This window comes from Lissotriton helveticus, chromosome 2_1, assembly GCF_964261635.1.
Source record: "Lissotriton helveticus chromosome 2_1, aLisHel1.1, whole genome shotgun sequence".
NCBI classification, from domain to species: domain Eukaryota; kingdom Metazoa; phylum Chordata; class Amphibia; order Caudata; family Salamandridae; genus Lissotriton; species Lissotriton helveticus.
The window spans coordinates 1,063,890,573-1,063,911,785 of NC_136059.1; the positions used below are offsets into that span (position 1 = coordinate 1,063,890,573).

The 21,213-nt window shown below is 45.0% G+C and overlaps 1 protein-coding gene across 2 annotated transcripts in view; it reads right to left on the bottom strand.

The window, feature by feature from the left end:
• Positions 1-21,213, bottom strand: part of GCNT1 (glucosaminyl (N-acetyl) transferase 1) — a 132,320-nt gene that overhangs the window by 2,126 nt on the left and 108,981 nt on the right. The gene's annotated exons all lie outside the window — the stretch shown is intronic.

Consider the following 21,213-nt stretch of genomic DNA (forward strand, 5'->3'; position numbering starts at 1 on the left):
TTTTCCTTAGCATTTTTTAAATATTTCTAAAAATAGCGTTCACCCGATAAGGATAAACAGGCACATGCATCAAAGCTTTTTGCGATTGCAAACGGTGCGAATCTCAAAAATCGTCAGTGTGCGATCGCAAAATCAGCTTTTGGGATGCATCAAGGGTGAACCCTCGCAATTTGAGAATTCTCAAATATTTGCGAATTCTCAAATTGTGATTGCATTTAAGGAATCGCATTTTGCGATTCCTTAAATGCAATGCATGAAAGTTTTAAAAATAGCGATTTCGCAATTAGGGGGGAGAAAATTACCATGCGGTTGAACCTCATGGTAATTTGCGAAAACTTTGAAAAATACACTTTTGTGCATTTTTCGAAGTTTCATGTTGTGCACACACATGCTCTAACATATGTGCACAGATTAATTTCAGGGGTGCAACAGGGTGTCCTTTGGACACCCCTGCACCCTTGAAATCTTATTCTCAATTTGTGATTCGCTAATTGCGAATCGCAAATTGAGAATGTCTTCCCATTCATTCCCATGGGCCTCTAGGCCCATGGGAATGAATGGGGAGGTATTCCTTAATTGCGAGTCGCAATTTGCGAGTCGCAATTAAAGAATGTTTAGAAATCGCACATTTTTCAGCGATTTCTTCATGCATAGGCTTTTGCGATTTCTTAATTGCGATTCCTTAAAAATCGCAATTAAGAAATCGCAAAAGCCAACAATGATGCATGCGCCTGTTAAAAACATAAAATCCTGCAGTTTTGCGATTTTTCTACTCTGAGGGAACATTTTTAAATAATGTCAGCACACATTTTTAAACAAATTTGACACGTGAAGCCAGCCGTACGCATTTTTTTCTCTCACAGAAAACATTAACATGAGACGTTTCACTTTGAGTTTTTAAACTACTTTTACTAATAAGGCATTGGAAAAGCCGGCTCCCACTGTCAATTCGTTTCGCATTTGTGAGAAACAAAGTCTATATTCTAGTAAAACACAGACCATTAACACCAAAGAAGAATATACAGAGAAAATACTAATTGAAAACATAACGAACAAGTTTAAACAAACGAGCCAGCAATTCCTCAGAAAACATTAGGTGCCAAAAAAAAACACGCTTAAATACAGATCTAGTTCTTACCTGGTATGTGCAACTACAAGCATATAACAAGATAAGACTTAAAGGTGAACTTAATGTTAACTACAGTAACAGTTTCCCAGGCCTTCACTAAAATATTTGCATCTTTCAGACTGTCTATGGGGATGTAGGTTGGATGCTTGTCTTCAGACACTTGGGGCCTGATTCATAAAGGCAAACTTACACTTTTGTTTAAGTTTATGATTTTTTGCAATCCACAAAATTATTTTACGGGTATCTTTAGCACTATGATGTCCACGCACTAGTAGATGACTCAGCATATAAAGAGAAAGGCCGTGGTAAATATAATACTTGTAAAAGTTATTTGATAATTTCCAAAAATCGTAAACTTACACAGAAGTGTACGTTTACCTTCGTGAAATCAGGCCCAGAAAGACAGAGCTACTTAGTCACATGTATCCTAAACAAAATCGAATAACATTCCAATGCTTCAGTCCCTCGAACTGGCAATCCCAGACCTGCCAACTCACACGGTGCTACCGCGGGTCACACGTTTTCGGCTACCTTCACACGGTACCGGATGAGAAGCCGAAATCACACAGTGGTAGGAAAAATGAGCACAAAACCCCTGTAAATAGTGGATTTCCTACTCGTTTTCGGAGGCTGGCGTCAGCCTCGATAACCCTTTGTCTTTTTTTAAGGGAATAGGGGAGCGTGCTGAGGGGCAGGCTGCTTCTGTGTTTTCACCACACCAGAACCGCCCCTCAAACATATCTTGCAAGTTGGCAGGCATGCAGTCCACACCTTGAATATAAATTTTAAATACCAGCCCTCTCTAAAAACGTTCAGGTTCGTACACTGAGCCCCAGATAGCGTTCACTATTTAGTAAATAAATTGCTTGTTAATAGCCAGTGTAGCCAATAATAAGTAATACCTGTGGATGCACACTTGTATTAAGAAATATTGATCTAAACAAAACAAAAAAAGAAAGAAACCAAACTCTACAAAAACAAGCAAAATTAGAAAAAATACACAGCAGCCACGTCTGTAACCCCAATGTGCTGAGGAAGATAACCTAAACCCCTACACAGTACGCCTTACTGCTATGGGCTAATGTGCAATTTCTCTCCAAGGCGAGCTCCCAATGGAGACACACTAAAAGAACAAAATAGTAATGATCATTGAGCAGTAAAAAGTTACATAAACACTAACTTGTCAAACATTTTACAACACAACTCACCAAAATCATGCCCCAGTCAAACGAAGTATACAGACAGTAACATTTATGAATCTAATTGAGCGAAGACTGAAGCGGCCAATGATGATCTCAACGGGGACATGAAGAACGTCACAGCTTCCCTACTCTGAACAAAATGAGCCCGGTATCTCCAAGGAAGACCCTAAGTGAAGATTAAGATTTCAACAATATTGGGTTCTTGACCAATATAATCAACATTTGTAGACACTAAATCAACCTGAATCAACCAGAAAACCACCCCAAAAGCATACGCAGACCCCTCTCCTACAATAGTTGCAGGAGGCGCAGAAAAACAGTACAGCTGAATTATTTATAGGTGGCTGTGATGCTACTCACATATACACAGGCACCACATTAAAGTGCAAGCAGAGGGCTTTCTTGCATGTTGAAAAAAAATTTATATACCAAGTCCTTGCTTCATGGACTTACACTTGTGCAACAGTTCTAAAGACATAAAAAGGCAAAGGCAAACTGAGAAGATTATACTTGTTGGGTTCCGGGAAAGATCTCAGTTTTGGCTTCAATGAAAGTATGCTCAACACATCAACACGAAACTAAGAGGAGAAAATCAAGATTTCTACCTCACTTACCAGCAACTCTTAAGAACTGGATGTTGGTGGGATCTTAGCCATATGTCGCGGATGTTTGTACTGATGTGGATGTTGGACGGAACAGAATTTGTCATTTATCTGACATATGTTACAGAAAGAACAAGAAAGTAGAGCTTCTCTCTAGTACACCAGTACACAAGTAGAAAACCTACAGGGAAGCTAAAAGGAAAAACATTTCAGTTTGCAAATTCAGCGTGGTCCAGGGGTTCTAAGGAGGGGACAAGCTGTCACACATTTTAGTCTTTGGCGCAGCTGCCCATTAATCACCCAGCAGAGGCAGCTCTGGGAATGGCACAGCTAATCTCATCAGCAGACACTAAATGGGAATAAGTCCCTGCTGCCAGGAGCAGCATAGTAAATGAGAGGGTTATCCGTCATCAAAGTGGGTTCGAGAGAGCAGAGATCTTGATAACCAGGAAACTGACCTCTGGAAGAGGAACTCCACCTTAAGTGTGACTAAATTAGACCTTCATTATAGAGCATAACTGCTTCTACTTTGTTCATGGCAGTAGTGGGGACCAGCAAGGATAGATACTGTATCTAACAGGTACAAAGCAAGTAAGCTAGACTACTCACTAATTAAGAAACTAATATTCTAGTCTTATTTCAAACACTTTAGCAACCAGTTACATATTTTGGTCATCAGAGTACACAGTAGGCTTAAATGTAATTAATTTGGGACCTATATTCTAGATTCTACATGCAATAGGTAAAGCATATGATGTAAAAAGGTCTGTACCTTAGCCGAATCAGCTTCTGCGCCTTTTGTTTGAGTTAAATGAAAGTGCCCCTTAACCAAACAGGCTGCTGCATTCAATAAAGATCAGGTAACTTCACAAGTGAATAAGTACAGCAAAACAAAAGGCTCAGCTAGCCGAGTTAGTATACTTGGCACAATACAGCATTTAGACAAGAGATTACACATCTGCTTCTGGCATCCACATTTGCTTCTGGCATCCACAAAACTGGAATTCCCAAAAGTGGGATATTTATTGGATTGGGGCAACTGAATTTAAGGTGGCTGGAAAGCCCACAAAGCTCCCTTGCTGATTAACATTCTGGGGCTAGGTCTCAGGACACTCAAGAGTTTGGTACATCTATAAAGTGTAATTTGTGCAAGACCTCGCTCTCCTGGTGGGCTCACACAAACCCCTCAATCACATTGCACACATTCACAGCCCTACCAGTTAAAGTCATCCATTAATATAGTGACAACATGTTCAATCAGTACGTACATAAGGGATCGTCACAGGGCATCTGTAACAGTAATAACAGAGTCCACCTTTCACCCAGTTCTTAGGCAGGAAGAATGTAGCGGCTATCCATGCAGGACCACTAGATGGGTGCATGTGCCTCCTAGTAGACAGTATTATGGGGGCTCCAACTAGGGCTGTAAACAAATGCTACCCTGGAATTGTCTCAGGTCTTTGGGCTCAACAAGACACCTGAATGGGCTGAAGAGTCGTGCACTTCCTGCCCTAGTGTCTCCCAATAGACAGTATATCAATGTGACACCATGGGCACATGTCTGACAGACTGGTATCACCAGCTCAGTAAACCTCCATTCCTCCATACTGGTATACTCATATCAAAACATGTTCACCAAAATGCGGTTTCATACACAGGGAGGATGCATGATCCAAAAACTCGGATCATACTAAGACGACTCCTTTCTGCAGACGGTTTTAACCCATAACGCTGGAATGCTTTCAAGTGCTCCAACCCTATGTGAAAATGTAACCTCTTGCTCTACACAAATAGCTCTGCCCTCAGCCATGCACAGAATAAAAAATCTGTACATACAATTTTCTGGACCTTCAAATCCACGTAGTAGAGGATGCAAACGATACGGCTGAAATTAAAGAAGCCCTTGTATTTTGGAGCCATGGTTTTCACCTGTTGGGAACCTCCTCACGAATCCAATGGCTAGTTCTGCTTGTAAAGGAATTCCCTATATAGCCCAAGTCCATTGTTATGTTAAGCATGGATCAATGATCCACGGTCTAAAAAAATGACAAGATGTTAAGAACTAAACGTAACAGAGCAGAGTCCTGAATTAAGGAATAAATCATGATTGTATGGTTCAATGATTCAGGTCTAAAAAAATGACAAAAGCAGCCAAGAACCAAAAATAACAAAGTTTTGTCTTGAATGAAGGAGTAACGCGAGCCTCTGACTGAGCACAGGGAGACAACTTTCTTTGTTAGTCCCAACCCGGCCTTTTCAGACGTTAAGTGACTGCTGTTCTACAATCACTGCTTCTTTCATCTGTAGATAGAGAGGTGAATGCAAAGACTAGATCATATTAGTACAGTGAATGCTCTTCTTGTGTGATCCCATTAGTCTCCTTACACAGCAGTAACAAGCATTTACAATGCAATGGGTCTCGCAGCATTAAAGTTTGAGTTATTGGCATTGTGTATGACAATGCGTTGCATACAATTTTTAGCAAACTTTGAATTGGTGAGCAGGGAGAGTGTGTGCAAGAGTATGCTGTTGCTCACAGCTGTTATTATTCACACAGCTCTGATGATGCACCTCATGCACGGGCTGAAGCAGTTATTATTCACACAGCTCTGATGATGCACCTCAGACACGGGCTTCACAGCTGTTATTATTCACACAGCTCTGATGATGCACCTGAGCACGGGGCTGAGGCAGTTATTTACACAGCTCTGATGATGCACCTCAGCACGGGGCTGCCGGCAGTTATTATTCACACAGCTCTTATGATGCACCTCAGGCACGGGGCTGACGCAGTTATTATTCACACAGCTCTGATGATGCACCTCAGCACGGGCCTCACAGCTGTTATTATTCACACAGCTCTGATGATGCACCTCACGCATGGGCTCACAGAAAGTAGGGTGAACTGTTTTCCTTATATTAAAAAAGTATGAAGAAGTCGTGCCTCTGAGATCCCAACAGGAGCACCATATCACCCTGGTGAATGTGATTAGGGTCCCACAGAGTCCCCCATCTCTTACAAACTGGGCTTCGCCGGAGATGAACCAGCACACCCTGCGGCAATGCATCTGTTTTAAGTCCCTTCCTGCTAGCCTTTATTATTTCAGTCCAACCTTGCAAAGAACCACTACGTGAGTTTTCCATTCATGCACTTGAAATCAAAAGGTCCGCTTCTGCGGTAGAATAGCCAACTGGCCATATAGGGGCTATATTTCGCCAGTCCCACCTACATTGGCCAGGCTGGTACATGGAAGTATCGGGAACGCTATTACAACTGACCGCGGTGGGGTGAGGAGGAATGAAATTAATGTATTGCTTTCGAGCTCCTTCTCCTTTTATTGTCCTTGCAAGGTACGTTAAGCTATATTGTCTCTTGTGACCGTGAAACGTTGTTTTCTATGGGTTGTTTTTATTCTATGCTATAGTAAAACATGTTTTGCTTTGTAACCTGGTTTTTCTTTACCCAAGGAAGTGAGCGCAGTGGGCGGTGCTGGCCCAGCCATAGTGGCAAGCGCCTAGATCCTGGTGCTGTGTGAGTGGCCGCTAAATGGGGCGCGGGTCACACTGCTACAGGTGGGGGCAGTTGCGTGGGGCTGCAGTGTGCACAGAGGACCGGGGGAGGGGGCGTGGTGCAGGTTACCTGGGTGTGGAAGGTCGTGCCGCCTTCCCTCCAGCATCCCCCCTGCTCGCGGCCGCCCCAGGCCTCTTCCCGTGCTTGTGGCGGTGTTGTTGAGCTCCCTCCCGCTTGCCCTAGCCGGGGAGAGAGGCCTCGGTGGGAGAGGAGCTGCTGCAGCCGGGCAGCGGAAGGGACTTGGTGAAGAAGTTGAAGAGGGTGCTCTGACAGGACATGGCGGCAGCTGCGCTCGGGCTCCGCTGTGGCTGCACACGGGGATCTGACCGGGGAGCGCGGAGCGGCACTGGCGGGAAACCAGCAGCGAGGAGGAGGGTTCTGTCAGAGCAGCACAGCCAATTAGTGTCAGCCTGCATGTCATAGTCCCGGTCGCACAGCCAATCAATGCCCGGTCGCCCAATGCCTCATATGCGCGTAGGGAGCCCAAGGAACATATTTCAGTCAGGCGCAACGACATCACCACTTGGAGGCTGCAGAAGTCCGGAGTGGCGGTAAGTGGGCTTTAGTTGTGGGGGGGGGGGGGGTCTCGGTGCGCTCGTGTGTGCGCGTGTGTGTATGTTTGCGACGGCGGGGGGGGGGGCTCGGTGCACTTGTGTGTGTGTGCGCGCGTGTGTGTGTGTGTGTGACGGGGGGTGTCTCTGTATGTATGTGTGCGTGCGTGCATGGGCGCTCGTGTGTGTGTGTCTGTGAGTGTGCATGCGTGTGTGTTGGAGCTTCCCAGGAGACAGGAGATGGCCACAGCGAGCGCGTTCGTGAGCGCTTGGCCCGCTCCGATCGCCATGCGTGTGGCCAGGTCCTGTCTCCTGGAAAGCTGCGTCGCTAACAATAGGTCTCTGGCGAGACCGCGCTTTCGCACGGTTAACGCCACGAGACCTAAAGAGGGAGCCTTACCCCATGAATGAGGGAGGACCCAGAAAGAGCTGCCCTGAGCTCTGGATAGTGTTCCTCAGGAGAAGCTAGGTCCTCCAATCATTGTCTTATGAGGAGATTAGAAAAGTGCTTTGTAATCCAGGCCCAGAAGCTTTGGAACAAAAACTAGTTGACAATATTACCCAAGCAACCTTTATTCAGGGTATATCGGCAGGAGTCTTCTAGTTCAAACAATAGAGGCGGTGCTCCCTTTGTATGATTATGCAGGTGAATTTGACAGAAAATCCCCACCTCTCCACACTTCCATCAGGAAAGGGGGAGGAAAGAGGCGCGTTGCGAGGAGAGGAGGAAATAAAATAAAAAAATGTAAAAATACATGATATTTCCGGTCTGCTGCTGCCGCCTCCTCCTCCTCCTCCCAGTCCTCTTCCCCGCTTCCAGGGCAGGATGCACTTGGCACCCAGCCTCCAGATATCCAATCATAACGAAGCAATGCAACGCTGTGAATTGTCTGTGTGCTGTGGATCTGCGCTCAGCCAGAGAATGTGAGGCGGGGCATGAGTGCAGCCTGCATGGAGAACATGCAAAGTGCGCTTGACTGTTTGGCCGGACCCAGAGGGCCAGCCAAACATTAACGCGCCCTTTAGGGAGTGCAAAGTACTTCTCCCCTGCTCAGTCAGCAGAGCAGCCCTGCTCAGTCCCACCCACAAAGCTGCTGCAAAAAGGAAAAAATAAAATGCTAACAGAGTTAACATTTTATTTTTCCTTTAGTGACACTGCTTAAAAGCAGTGGGGCGACGCTCCTGCGCCTTAGCAGAGGAGGTGCCACTGAAGGCAGTGGGCGAGGTGACTGGAGACAGGGGGTGCACTCGAGGCCAGAGGAATGTTAGTGGGAAACAGAGAAGAGTTTAAAAAAGAAACAAATAGACATGGGAACAAAGAAAGTCCCAATCAATTCATACATTAATGATAAAAAAAAGTGGCATAAAGAAAAGCAGGAGAGTTGGGGCAGGGTGGTAAACCAAACAATAAAAAAAAAAAAAAGACACTGCAAACATGCAGTGAACTGTAGAAATAGAGTACAGCAAAAACGAGGCTTGGCATTAGGTAATAACAGATGAAGAAAAAAAACACTTTGTAGGAAACAAATTGCTTAACTGTTCAGATTTTGTTAAGTTATTTGGAGTCCTTTGCTTGGGCAAGCCAGGCTTATGGCAGGCACAACACCCATTGGGCTCACCGGGCTTCAGCCCCCCCCCCCCCTCCCCATCATGCCAGCCCAGCTGAGACTGCTTTGCGGGTACACACAGCCGCACCCAAGTACTTCACAGGTCTTTATAAGATCATTTACATGTTTATGAGGCATTTTGTTGGGGTTGCACCCCTTCTTAGAGCCACTCTGCCTATGGCTCGAAGAATTAGCCCACCCCTCGTAATACTTTTCAGCCCCCCCCCCCTCCCGCCCTGAAATTTGCCTCTAGTTGCCCACCTGGCTTATGGGTGATCTATTTACCTAATTTCAGAGACTGGCTGCCACGTAAGCAATCATCTTAGTGGTTAATGATCATCAATATGCAAACGGAAGACAAAATGTTCTTGTACAGTTTCTAAGTTCATCTGCTGTTCACGGCCTCCCTCCCTTTTCATTCATCCTGGATGCTGCGTGCACTGCCAATAACCTTTCATTTACCTGTAGTCCGCTCCAGCTTGTCTCACTGCCACACTTTCCATTAATATCTTCTTTCAATGAAAGAAGTTACATCATTTTCCTATCGTAAATCGTTTTTGTACCAGCCGATGTGCACCCGCTTTTTAAGTCTCGGATAGACAGCGGATGAGCTGTCTCTTTGAGACATGTTTTTTTTTTTTACAGTTAGTGCCTACAGCCTGCCCACAGGCTTACCATTTGTTTGCTTCCATGTCGCTCTCATATCCTTTGTTTCAGTTTACCATGGCATGTGTGCGTCCTGCCTCTTCTTGTGTTTGGCCCTCGCCTTGAGCATGGACCAAGTACTTGTGTCCATCCACTACTCATGCTTTTTGGAGCTTCTTTTTAAATTGGGTTTGCGTACTCCATACGAGTGCTTGCATTTTCATTCGCTCCTTTCCCCATTTGTTGCAGTTTACCATGGCATGTGTGCATCCTGCCTCTTCTTGTGTTTGGCCCTCACCTTGAGCATGGACCAAGTACTTGTGTCCATCCACTACTCATGCTTTTTGGAGCTTCTTTTTAAATTGGGTTTGCGTACTCCATACGAGTGCTTGCATTTTCATTCGCTCCTTTCCCCATTCGTTGCAGTTTACCATGGCATGTGTGCATCCTGCCTCTTCTTGTGTTTGGCCCTCACCTTGAGCATGGACCAAGTACTTGTGTCCATCCACTACTCATGCTTTTTGGAGCTTCTTTTTAAATTGGGTTTGCGTACTCCATACGAGTGCTTGCATTTTCATTCGCTCCTTTCCCCATTCGTTGCAGTTTACCATGGCATGTGTGCATCCTGCCTCTTCTTGTGTTTGGCCCTCACCTTGAGCATGGACCAAGTACTTGTGTTCATCCACTACTCATGCTTTTTGGAGCTTCTTTTTAAATTGGGTTTGCGTACTCCATACGAGTGCTTGCATTTTCATTCGCTCCTTTCCCCATTCGTGTGGATTCTTTCCTGGCTCACCCTCACCCCGTCTGGTTTTTCAATACCCCCCACCCATACCCGCCGCCCTTTAATTGTGTACTCCACATGAGTGCTTCCGCTTCTTTCACAAATGGCACTAACTTGGTATGACATGTTGCTTCACCCAACCCCTGCTTCTAAATTGCTTTTCCTTCCCCTTCGCACTTGGAAGCGGGAGAAGCAACAACGTTTTGCAGGTAGAACGTGAGCTTCAACAAAATTGTATAGAATAGTATATATAGCCCTAATATGAAAAGATTTAAAAGTGAGATTGATTTTGGTTTGCACTATCCATGGAGTCTGCGCAGTCTACTAACAACTTTCTACCATATTGCTGGTGTAGGTAAAAAGACCATTAAAAAGGAGGAAGCAGCCAAATTCTGCAATTAAAGCCCATGGCATTATGGGCGTACAAAATGAACCCTGGAACGGCTTTCTAGAAAATGCAACTACAAAGCAGTAAGCAGTGAAATACAATTCGTCACCTGGAGCAACACAAACTTTATGGGGAAAACATGTATATGTTTTATTACCAAAATAGCTACATTTAAAACAGCTCCCAAGCATTTGAAATTATATATTTGCATTTTTCTTCGTGTACCTACAATGGGACAAGTGTGTCCTGGGCCAGAAAGTATTTTTTTCACTTTTCAAAACAAACTGCCTACACCGCTATTGATAATAGAAAGAAACATGTACTTCATTGTAATAATAACCCTCCCTCCACTGTGTCCATCTTCCTGCCACTGCATCTCCCCTCCCTCCAAGTGCTTCTGCTCCCCTTCATCGCACCCTAGTCCAATCTACCCTACTGAACCCAATTCAATTGGCCCCAATCTACCCCACTCCAATCTAATCCACCACAATCTACCCTTCCCAACCACACTTTAATCTATTCCTCCACACCTCAATGCAATCTATCCTAATCCAATTGACCCAGGACCTACCCCACTCCAATCTAACTCAATCTACCACACTCCAATTTACCCCATCTCTACCCTGTATCTATCCTGCTCCAATCTACATCACTCCAACCCTCCCCAGACCTATCCCCCACCAACCCACCCAGGACCTACCCCCCAACCCACCCCACCCAGGACCTACCCCCCCAACCCAATCCACCCCGAACCTACCCCCCACCCGATACCTACCACACTCCAATCCACCCAATATCTACCCCGTGCCAACCCACCCAATATCTACCCTGCTCCAACCCACCCAATAGCTACTCTGGTCCAATCCACCCCGTACCAACTCCGCTCCAATCCACCCCGTACCAACTCTGCTCCACCCAAAACCAAATCCACTCGAATCCACCCCGTACCAAATGCACTCCAATCCACCCCGTACCAAATGCACTCCAATCCACCCCGTACCAAATCCAATCCAATCCACCCCGTACCAACTCCACTCCACCCCGCACCAGCTCCACTCCAATCCACCCCGCACCAGCTCCACTCCAATCCACCCCGCACCAACTCCACTCCAATCCACCCCGCACCAACTCCACTCCAATCCACCCCGCACCAACTCCACTCCAATCCACCCCGCACCAACTCCACTCCAATCCACCCTGCACCAACTCCACTCCAATCCACCCTGCACCAACTCCACTCCAATCCACCCTGCACCAACTCCACTCCAATCTTCCCAGTATCAACCCACTTCAATCTGCCAGTCTACACCGTATCTACCCCACTCTAATCTACCCAGTTGCTATCCCGTATCTACACCACTCTAACCTATCTCCTATCACCCTACGACAATATACCCCATAACTACCACAATCCACCCCATTCCAATTCAAGGCACCCCAATCCACACCCACTTAAACCACGCCACCCTAACCCACCCCTCTACCCCACAATCTGCCCCACTACAATTTACACCAGTCTACCATAATCTACCCTGCCCCAACCTACCCCACCCCAATCTTTCCAAACCTACCCCAATCAATCTGCCCGAACCTACTCCACCCTAATCTGCCCCAACCTACCCCAACCCAACCTCCAATCTACCCACCCTTCAATTTACCTCACCCACTTTTAGCCATGCTGAACAGAGGTACACTGGTGTAAAACATGGCTAAAACACATTGCCAAAGCCAATAGCGCTCGCATAAGTGCGTGCTATTGGCTTTGCAAATGCTGCTTTATTCCTGCTACTGCACCTAAAGCAGTACTGCTGCACTGGGCCTGCTGCGTGATTTTTTTCTACTACCACTACTACAAACATAAGCTAAATATACTGGCACTGGAGGCTGTTCAAGTATAACCCTGGGCAATGTACAACACTTAACACCTCTGCTGCCAGCAGCTCAAGGAAACTCTTGTGTACACAAAGGCTTATAACAAAAGGCCTGGGCAAAAAGCCACAAGGGTGTTACAGTGTCAGAAGTAAGATTATTGTATGATGTATTTCTTTAGCTTCAGCCTCACTAGAGGCTGAACACCACCACAAAGATCGTAGCGATACCAATTGGGGTCAGGTAACAAAAAGTATCAATTCTTCAAAAACAACTGCTGTGCACAACAAAATAAGCATATCAATGGCACAAAAGCACTAACAGTGCCTAAACAGTATTGAAACCAATGGGTTTAAGTTAGCGTTTCAACGAAAAAGAAGGGAAAGTGCTGAGTTTAAAGAAATCGGAAGACACTTAAGGATAGCAAAAGTGAAACTGAGGAATCTACTTTGACAATTTTAGGTTCTTTTGCCCAGGGAATATATAGGATGCCTTTACCCTTAACCTGGTTAGAAGTCAACTGTTAAATAAGAAACGAAAAAAAATAATCTAAAAAACATTAAGCAATCTTGGGGGTCAGGGTTGAGCACTCAAAATGACAAATTAGTTAAATACAAATTAACACCTACCTTACTGTTAGACCTGGCATCTTTGGCAGGTTTTTCTCCTGTATTTTTCCTTCTGACCTGTTTTTGACTGTGTGCTGGGTTTATTTTTTGCTGGTTGTTGAACTCTTGGCATATTACAACTGCTGATCAATGCTAAAGTGCACGTGCTCCCCGTTTAAAGTGTATCTGCAATTGGTTTATCCAGGATTGGCATATTTGATTTACTACAGAGTCCCTAGTAAAGTGCACAAGGTGTGCCCAGGGCCGCCAAATCATATGCTACTAGTGAGCCTGCAGCACTGATTGTGCCACTCACATGAGTAGCACTACAACCATGTCTCAGGCCTGCCACTGCAGTATCTGTGTGGGCAGTTTTAAACTGGTATGGCGACCTGGCAAGTGCACCAACTTGCCATGACCAAACCTTCCCTTTCTCTACATGTAAGTCACCCCTTCGGTAGACCCAAGGTAGCCCCATGGGCAGGGTGCAGTGTATGAGAAAGGTAGGGCATATACTGGTGTGTTTTACATGTCCTGATTGTAAAATGCAGCCAATTTTGTTTTTTCAATATTGTACGGACTAGCTCTCCCATAGGTTATCATTGGAGCGGCTTTGTAACCTCTTACAAGTGCAACTTTCAATTGGGAAGAGGGAGATTTGGAGTTTGGGGTCCCTGAACTCACAATTTAAAATGTAATCTTTCAGTGAAGTTGGTTTTTAATTTGCGTGTTTGAAAATGCCACTTTTGGAAAGTGGGTATTTCCTTACTTTAACATTCTTTGCCTCTGCTTATCTATGGAATCCACGTCTGGTTAAGACTGACAGTTGGGCTGTTTGTGCATTCACTCTAGACAGTCACACAAAGGGAGCTGAGGTGTGCCCTGCATATCCTAATGGCCCATCACTGGGCTGATGGGTCTACCTGAGCTAGAGTGGTGGAAGGAGTTGTCATTGACACCTGGATAGGGCTGTGCCTGTCCTTGCACCAAGCCATCTCCACACTCCTATAGGGAATCTGGAGCCAGGTTAAAGAACGGCTGGGTCTTGTGCACTACAAAGACTTTCTTTTGATGCTTGCCTACTTCAAAGCAGAAACTAGGATAAGAACTGGAGCTGTGACACCAGAACTTAGGGTCATGTATGGACTAAGAGGAGATTCTGCCAAGAAGAAGAGCTGCAGAAGCAAGCTGTAGGAGGGAAAATGCTACTCTGCTGGTTTCTGTGTTGGGTTGGCCTGCTTCTTGCCGTTTCTGTTTTGGACAGTGAAAGGTCTTGACTTTGCTTTCACCATCCTGCTTGCCAAGGTTCTCCAATGGCTTGTGTGTGCTTGCCTCCTGTTAAGAAGTCTCAGGGCCATCAAAGACATCACCTGCAGCCTCTGAACTCCTATGCTGGGAGTTCTGACCTGCCAAGTGGTGCCAATTTCAGTTCTGGGCCTTTTGAGGTGGTTTTGCTGCAAAGAAGACCAAAAATAGATGCATCGACCTTCAGCAACTCTTTATCCAGCCGCAGTCTTATCTTGCGGTTGAAAAACCAACGCATTGCCGCAGTGCAGCTGAAAAGAACGCTGCAGCCAGAGTCCTGATCACCATTTCTTTAATGTCCGAGGCACCCGCTCTGAGTCAGACTCAGGCCTTGAAGTGTGGCTGAAGAAACAGATGCATCAGCTGCTCGTGGCTGGGAAAATCAATGCTGCGCATCTTTTTGCCTCTGCTGCATCGACCCCAGAGCATTCAGATTTTCAACGCAGCGCACCTGTGCGGCAAGTTCTTCATTGACGTAGCCCAGCAGTAAGGAACCGAGGCTGCCCGTCCGGAAACTGATGCATCGCCTCTCCTGTCAGTATGAAATAGATGTATTACCTCCCCTGCGCGGCAGTAAGGCAGCACCTCTCCTTGCAGTAAAGAATGGACACCTCACCACCTCTGCGAGTAAGGAATAGACGCATCGCTTTGTTTTCCGGCGCTTCATCTCCCCTATGCCTGTTGTCATCTTCGATACATCCCAGGTATTCTGTCAAAAAAGCGATGCATCCATAGTTTCCCATGTACTGAACTGTTTTGAACCTTTTAAAAGTGATATCTTTGCTTGTTTATATTGGATTAGTCATTGTTTTGGTCTAGTGTTATTCAGATAAAGATTGGTTATTATTCTAAATTGGTGTGGTACCCATTTGTAGCGTTTTCACTTCGTTACCATGTGTTTATGCACAACTGCTTTGTACATTGACTCAAAGATAAGCCTGACTGCTCGTGCCAAGCTACCAAGGGGTGAACAGGGGTTATCTTGGGTGTTAAACTCCCTTACCCTGACTAGAATAGAGGTCTCTACTTAGACAAGGGACAAGCCACTGCCAACTAGAGACCCCCATTTCTAATACTTCCAACTGCGCTGCAAAAAAAGTAGGATAAGCACTGGCACGCCAACATTTATTAAATAAAAAAATACACTGAGGTATGTTATAGGAAAAAAAGAGAACACTTAGTTGGGTGGGGGGGGGGTCACAGATGTACGGCAGAATAGTGTGAGTGTGACAGTGTGCGTTTTTTTTTAACCAGGATACCTTCTTAATAAAAAAAACTTGAAAAGATTTGAAAACCGGTGAGAAATCTGGTAGAATGGGAGGGGGGTGGCCCCTGTTTAAGCAACAGGGGAAGGCCCTGTCAGGGTTAACCACTAAGTAATTAAATTAACCTGCGCTTAACCCTTGGCACAAAAGCGGTCAGACTTAACATGGAGGCAATGCGTAAAATATTTATGCAACAACCAACTAGTAATGACGTGAAACCACAACACAAGAAAAATCCCACATCAATTAAGAAAAAGAGAATAAATTGTACCAAGAGGACAAAAATACAATGAGTAGAACCAGAGTTACGAACTTTTAAAATTTAAGGTAAAAAACAAACACCTAAAAGAGCAAAGTACCAACCAGGGACATCTTGCCGCGCAAGACTAGGCCAAAGTAGAAAAATATGTCTAACCACTATGGAGCGTGGGTCAGATACAGTTAGTGGATTGGGCCAGTCGGCCCTTCGGACTTAGAAATTCTGAAGGAAAAGTTTTGAATAGGTAGATTTTATCAGGGCAGGTCTGCAGATGGTGTCTGAGAAGGTGGCGTCGTTGTCAGGGAGCCGCTTGACAAAGTCGCACGAAGATTTCAACTTTCGGACTTCGTCTCTTTTTTGGAAGTAAATCTCCAGCTGGACAAGGTAGGAGGCCACACTTGACTAGAGTTCTACGAGACCAGATACCCCTCTGACAAACGACTGTTGGACAGTACTTACCTCTGCTGAGAACGTAGCAGGAGCTGCTGTGAAGTAAGGCTGACCGCCAATGTATCTTCAGCAGATAGACTAGCAGGTTGGTCCCAGTCTTCTGAGGTGTCAGAGGAGTTTTCAGCCAAAAATGTGCTAAGCCCAAGTTTTGGATTGTGGCTTTCTCTGCACTTTTAGCACCACAACCAAGAGTCTAGGACTGAAAGGGCACCACTTGTAGGGGTTAGGGCTCACTTAGGCTGGGACTAGGTGTGGGTTCAAGATAGTGGGAGTCTTATGTCCCTAAGGCTCTGAACAGAGGGCCAGGAAACTAGACCTTAGAGTCACTCTGACAGTCCTGGATGCAGGTGATTAAGCAGGGCTCAAGCAGCGGGGCAGGCCTTTTGAGGGTTCAAGGCAGACTTCAGGCAGCAAAGCAGCATTTCCAGGTGCAGCAAATCAGCCTTTTGAAGTACACAGCAGCAGGTAGCCCTCTGAGAGGAATGTGTGACGTTATTCTGCAAGTCGGAATTATGCTATGCCTTCACAGCGCTGTCATTAGACCGAAAGCATCTTTAGTACAAAGGATCATGGTTTATTATTGCGCATTTTTCTTTCACAAATTGCCCACAGTATCCACAATTGTGCATAATGTGACAATACAAATAGCTTTCAAGAGCCATAAGCGCAGTCAAATTACACACAGGAAATGTGAAAGTTACCGTTAAAAATCACCTTTTTGTACACGCAGAGACACAAAGAACGCTCTACAGATGTCGGAGCAGTTGCCGATTTACTGTGTACACTTGCACACCAAGAACATCCTAAATGTTTATCTTCCAACCACGCCCTTAGCCACCCCCCATTCCCCGCCCATTTCGTTAAAGCTGGCGAGTACCTGCACTTATTTTTTTCCATTTAAAGCACTGGTCATGCGTGCAGACTGGCGAAAGGTAGAAGAAGCAAGACAATTATATTTAAAGCAAATATTTGCTATTGCGTACTCTACAATTACACCTACATGCACTAGGATAGCTTTATCGTTTTACTCGGAGGCTGCGGCTTAATTTAATTTTGTTTATTTATCTGCTGCGTGTACAAACCTGGTTTCTAATCGCGGATATCTCTGGTCTAGAGCTGCTGTGCAGAGCCGTGAACTGGGTCCGACTGTGGAATAAACTCACACTACTCTGACAATTGTATATCTGCGTAACTCGGGCGAGCTGGCAGGGTGTAACCCTCCGAAGGTTTACGCAGTGAGCGTCCCATCCGAGTTTAGATATTTATAGAACTTTATCCTGCGGGAAAATAACCACACTAGCTCGAGCCAAAAATAATCGCTGCTGTGCCCTGTAATTCAACCTAAAACGAGTGACAACCAAAATATCTGTGTGTTGTAGACACGGTTAGACCCAACACAATGAACCGATTTAGAAGTTTGCTCTGGATACAGCTCACTACACACCAATACGACGACAGACACGAAAGTAAAGATAAGGGGCCTTCCTCGAACCCCATTGGCCCCGTTCTTTCTTTACATGAACCTGTCTCTTCGTTCGCTCTTTCCCTTTACAGGTCGCTCCCTCCCACCTGTAGGGAGCAGAAGTTTATCTGTAGCCCGAAGGCCAAAAAGTAGGTCATAAATTGGCACACGCATATGCCAGCATTCCTAAGTTTGAGAACCTACGGGCTGAGCTCACAGTTCAGAAAACTACTTGTTGGAAACCAACCTATGCGACAGCAACAACTAAAACACAGGCAGCCCTGAGCCAGAGGACACACCTACACACAGCCTTCTAACAGCATGGGCCTTGGAGCAAGCATGACGTGCAGCAGGTAACTTCTGAAGCGCAGCTGTTACTCTGTAGTGTCCTTGCGCTCTGTATCAACAATGTAGGAAACCCAGAAACAAGATTCAAAGACCCAGAATTAGTTGTTCAAGAAGAGCCATGTTTTCAGCTTCTTCCGAAAGCGAGGCATCTCCGATCCAGCAGCAGGTTATTCCATAAGGTAGGACCCACAAAATAAAAGGACATGCCTCCCATGTTAGATTTACGTATCCGCATGTGACATTCCATGCTAAAGAAATGAGACTATATTGATCTAACCACTCCCAACACGGGTAGATCTAGAAACAGAACACAACCAACACCAACAAATCACACACATAGCGTATACTTGCTTGAGTCGCCCATGTGACCCTCCCTCCCCCTTGTCCCGCCACGCATGCAGCACCTCTCTCTTCAGTTCCATTTTTTCTGTCACCCAAGATGGACTATAAATGTTCTGTGATCTCCCAAGGTCTACAAGGCAACTATTTTTGGGGGGGGATCTATATATTTTAAGCACATATGAATTAGATTTTATTTTTACACCAGAGTTGCCTCACTTTCGTGCATCATCTCTTCAAATGGTGCAGGTTAACAGAGTTTAAAGACAGGCCATTCATTCTCTGTCTGACCACACAACTGCCCAGGCAATGCATGCATAAACAAACAATTTACTAGATCACGAATATAGAACAATTCTACCGTACAATGGGGCACTTCAGCCAGGGTAACTAAAATAATTACACATATAAGGTACACCAGGGAGGTTACAATGATGCGATTAGGAGAGCCAAAAAGGATTACTTTGACAAACACTTCAACGCCGCCACCCATCACGGTATGGAAATGTGCACAAATCCTGAAAACCAGTGTACTCACTGCAGCCACTTTCCAGGAATCATTTGGCTACCCCAACACTCGCAGAAATGGCATCAAATAAGTGTGGTCACTGTACTACCTTCAAAAGGTGAAATTCTGTGGCTACCAATTCTCCAATCAAGATTCACGTGAGGCATACAATGCTTTGAAGCACGCACATTAACCTGCTGAGCTATGTGCCTGGCAAAATAGTCCCCAGACTTGGCATTTCCGATTAGGTCACTGAATCAATTGGGACCACCACAACACAATCCTGAGTTCGATCTGCTGTGCCCCTTCCACAAATAAAAGATTACAGAAGAAGCGTACCAGGTCTGGAGAAGGCAAACATCTAGCTACAGTCAGAGAAAGATTTTCTCCCACGACCAAAGGCAATGGACTAGCTGCTATTTTGTGCGGAAATAGGGGTTGAGGAGGCATCTTCTGCATTCTGAGAAGAATGCACCTTTCTGGTACAAGTTGGTCCCTGATTGTATGAGTGGAGCTCTGGGGCAGTCCAGCTGAGGTCAACAACAAGTGTGATGAAAGACCATCATTGTTGAGAGGGCTTAGAGTTCACACTCCATTTATCCGAAGAATCTGGAGTGAACAAAGGAACTTCGTGCTAGCACTTTCAGCAGTAAAGTGCAACTCGCACAGGAAGTAGAAAAGGAAAGGTAATCACAAGCTCCGTACCTTAAAGTAAGTTTTGAGGATGTCGATAAGTCTAATATTTTTCCATTTCACGTTATCAAGATGAAAGGACAATGCTGAAGATAATCGAAATGCATTTTGTAGCTAGGCGTGCACTATCCAGGGGAAGGAGACAGGAGAGATTTGGTGTGTTAGGGGGAAACGGGGGAGGTTAGAATGTAACTCAAGATCCTTCCTTGTGTATCCATGAAGGTTTGGGTCAACTCCACATACCACTGGTCGCCACCAAAAGGTCAGATTTACCTCTCAGGCACCAGATTGTCCTCAACCAACCCAAGGTGACAAAGCGGTGCTTGATAAAACAAGCGACATTTTTCCATTGCACCAATGTCTAAATATCTTAAAGGACGCTGTTTTTAACGTTATAATCTGTAGGAGACAATTAAGATATGTATTTCTGACCTAGTTGTGCAAAGAATTTATTTTGCATGAAAACGGTTAAAAAATATTTTCCATCCTCAACAAAATAAGTGCTCGGGAAATCCGAGCACTTTGTAGGAGGTGGAATAAATAATACACCAAAAATCCACTAACAAGAGGTAAAAGGGAAATAATCCTCTGGGTAGAAACAAAGCCCACTATGTAGCAGTGGTGCTGGAACACTTTTTAGAGTGGGTTGCTGCCATTAATTTTATATCAATGAATTCACAGGGACTGTGAAAGATCCAAGCTTCATACAAAAAAACAAGTATAGCAAATGTGCCTCGCCCATTCAGTAGAGAGTGGTATGCAGCGGATGGTGTATTTTGGAGCAGTGGTGTGGTAGCACACTTATTTACAGTCAGCACATTTTCCGTTGAATCGGGCACTAAATTTGCATAGGTATGAAGATTTACTGGTAAACAATATAGCGCAAAACGAATATATGTGTGGAAATCGTGTTTCAGTGAATACTTATCACTTGCAGATCACTAAGAAGTGTCTTGGTTTTTTTGATCCTATTAAAAGCTTTCTTTCTATCACACTGCAAAATTAGAAACAAGTGCTTCATTTGTCCATTCCCAATTGCGGATATAACCTGAAATGTGTATAGTTAATACATAGTTAAATGTTGTTGTGTGTTAGAAAAAAAACTGCCATGCTACAACCTTTGCTCACCTCAGCTGGATTGTCACCTAGATCACTTTCACAAAACCCTCTCACTTTGTGTCAAAGAATTAAAAGTACACAACTGTATCCCAATAGGCAGCAGTTTGCCAGAAGATAGACTAATATTTGACCTTTGTCTTTGAACGCGCAGTACATGTGACAAGTTAAACACAACATTTAAAGGCATTTTTATTGCTCATTCACCTTCTGAACTCCAGCATGATTAGATCTGGGTGTGCTGCAGCATTTCCAGCACCCCAATTTCCAGCGCCTATGCTTTGTAGATTTCAAAGTTTGGTAACAACAGGTACTTGAGACAGCTGTGCTCTCAATCTGGACTTCTCAGGAGCATCACAGTGTGCAAATATGACCAAAGTGCTCCAACATGTACTGCATTATCACCTGCTCCTGGTCTAAATGGCTGACGTGTCCTTCTCAAGGATAAAGTGCAAGGCACTAAATTACTTACCTGAGGAAAGCATTCTTACAGAAGGCGTGTATACACTTTG